Source organism: Bison bison, unplaced genomic scaffold (assembly GCF_000754665.1).
Source record: "Bison bison bison isolate TAMUID 2011002044 unplaced genomic scaffold, Bison_UMD1.0 scf7180017864481, whole genome shotgun sequence".
Classification (NCBI taxonomy): domain Eukaryota; kingdom Metazoa; phylum Chordata; class Mammalia; order Artiodactyla; family Bovidae; genus Bison; species Bison bison.
The window spans coordinates 1,305,327-1,307,818 of NW_011495041.1; the positions used below are offsets into that span (position 1 = coordinate 1,305,327).

Here is a 2,492-nt window from a genome sequence, read left to right on the forward strand (position 1 = left end):
CTACGCGCGGGCCCCAAGGTCCCCCCTGGATCGCCGGGTGAGTTTCCTATGCCTCTCAGTAAAGTTGCTTTACGGTTTGGTTTGGCGGATTTACTCTCAGGCATGAGATGAAACTATCTGAACTGGTTTGGCTGTAGGAATTTTCATCTCGTTTCCACATACCATGGGTGAAGGTTGGGCATGTGCTTTTTCAGTTTTAACTGAGGTTTACAACGGGTCTGTCATTTTCTCTGCTTTAGGTGTCAGGGCCCTTTTTGTACCTTTATGCTTTTTTTTATGTCATGCACCAGAATTGCATATTTTCTTGTTAATTCCGTCCTTTGTCTCTAGCAAGTTACTTAATCCCATTTTGCAGTTGGTTTCTATGTTGTGTTATTCACCAAGTCTTTTGAAATGGCTTTTCTCTGTTATGTTATCCATTTAGACGACTGAGGCCCAAGAAGGTTAAGTCCCTCCAGGTTTCCCAGCTAGTAAGTCTTAACCCAATCCCAGGTCTTCTGACTGAAGGGCTCCTAGCCTCTCCTGGATGTACATTCCCTCAGTCTTGAGTCCTAAAACTATTTCAGAGATCTATGGCGATAATCCTCTCACTGCCCCTGTAATTCACACTAATGTCTTCTCTAGATTTAAAGGTATATTTATTTCAAATATTTCAATACACATGGCAACTCTATGTTTTCCATTAACCATTTTCCTTTCTGAGATAACTTAGTAAATGTTTTTCTTCTTCATATTTTCAATTGTATCCGAAGCAAAATTGCTTCTGTTGGAATCTCACCCTCTGATCTGTGTGACCTGCAGCAAGTTACTTAACCTAACTGAACCTCAGATATGTTTATCAGAAAAGTTGATAGTAATCCTATCTGCCTCATAGAATTTTAAAATTAAAAGCTTTTAGAGTAGCATCTGGCAAGAAGTGCTCAAGAAGTGTTTTTATATTATCAATTTAGATTTTTCTTTAAATATGTATTCCTAGTATTTCATAAGTAACTGATTTCAGTTTTTTCTGTTACCAGTTTGCATTCTAATTAGATGTCTTCTGAAAATTAGTAAATGAATATGACAAATATGACAGATTATTCACTCTTTTGGCTTTCTAGAATTTCTATCCCTGAAGCATCAGTTTAGACAAAAGTAATCAAATGTAGCATGTTAGCATTCTTTTACTACTGAGTGTATGCACTTGTAATAATTACTTAAAAATAAATGGCATTTCAATTCTTACTATGCCTCATAAGGCACATTCTTAATTCCACCTTGTAAGATGCATAGAAATTGAATTGCAGACAGTAAGAGCTTAACCAAGGTCACATGCTAACTTGAGCAGAGAGATAGTTACCCATCCTGCTCAGCATCAGATGCCAGAACTAAGTGAGAGGTGTTTAAATTTGATTTTTGCCTTCTCCACCAATTTCCTTTGGGAGGAGGGGGCTGCTGCATCCCATGGGCTTAGCTGCCCTTTGGCACGTGGGATCTTCCGTTCCCCAACCAGGAATGGAACGCACATCCCCTGCATTGGAAGGCAGATTTTTAACCACTGGACCACCAGGGAAGTCCCTTTGCCAGCATATTGCACTTAAAAAAAAAGATTTATTTACTTATTTGTATTTTTGGCTGCACTGGATCTTTTTTGCTTTTGCTTTCTCTAGTTGCAGAGAGCAGGGTCTACTCTTTGTTGTAGTGCATGGGCCTTTCATCATGGTGGCTTCCCTTGTTTTGGAGCAGGGGCTCTAGGGTGAGGGGGCCCAGAAGTGCTCCCAGGCTCTAGGATGCTAGCTCAGTAGTTGTGACACACATACAACCAATGCTCCAAGGCATGTGGGATCTTCCCATACTAGGGATCCAACCTGTGTCTCCTGCATTGGCAGGTAGAGTCTTCACCGCTACACCACCAGGGAAGCCCTGCACCAGCTTCTTAAATGGGGATCAGCAGACTATAGCTCTTGGTACCAATCCTTCCTACTACCTGTTTTTGTACAGCTCACTAAATAAGTATAATTTTTATGTTGTTAAATGGTGGCGGGGGGGGGGGGGGGGAGGAAAATGATATTTCTATGACAGTTATGCAAAATTCAAATTGCTATGTCCATAAATAAAGTTTTATTGAAACCTAGCCACACTTAATTCTTTATAAACCTCTTACAGCTTCTTGTTGCTTAGAGCAGAAATAGGCAAACTATGACTACAGCCCATGCCTGTTTTGTATAAGTTTTTGCTGAGCATAGCCAGGCCACATTTGTCTCTTGTCCAAGGCTGCACTTTGTGCTACAATGGCAAAGTTCAGTAATTGCAACAGAGACTATATGGCCATCAGAATTTATTTATTTATTTGGCTGCATTGGGTCTTCTTTGTGGTACACAGGCTTCTCTCTAGCTGTGGCACTCAGCTGCAGCACAGTAGTATATTGTGCACGCCAGCTACACGGCATGTGGTGTCTTAGTTCCCTGGCCAGGGATCAAACCCATGTCGCCTGCATTGGAAGATGGATTCT

General features: G+C 41.1%; 1 protein-coding gene across 6 annotated transcripts in view; it reads left to right on the forward strand.

Moving 5' to 3' along the window:
* The window catches only part of GART (phosphoribosylglycinamide formyltransferase, phosphoribosylglycinamide synthetase, phosphoribosylaminoimidazole synthetase), a 27,267-nt gene that overhangs the window by 810 nt on the left and 23,965 nt on the right, over positions 1-2,492 (forward strand). Inside the window, exon 1 of one of the 6 annotated variants that reach the window (XM_010862275.1) lies at positions 7-37. The exons of the other annotated variants lie outside the window; for them this stretch is intronic. The gene's annotated coding sequence lies outside the window, so the exon portion shown is untranslated. Of the gene's footprint in view, positions 1-6; positions 38-2,492 lie in introns of those variants that run through there. 6 annotated transcript variants of the gene reach the window in all.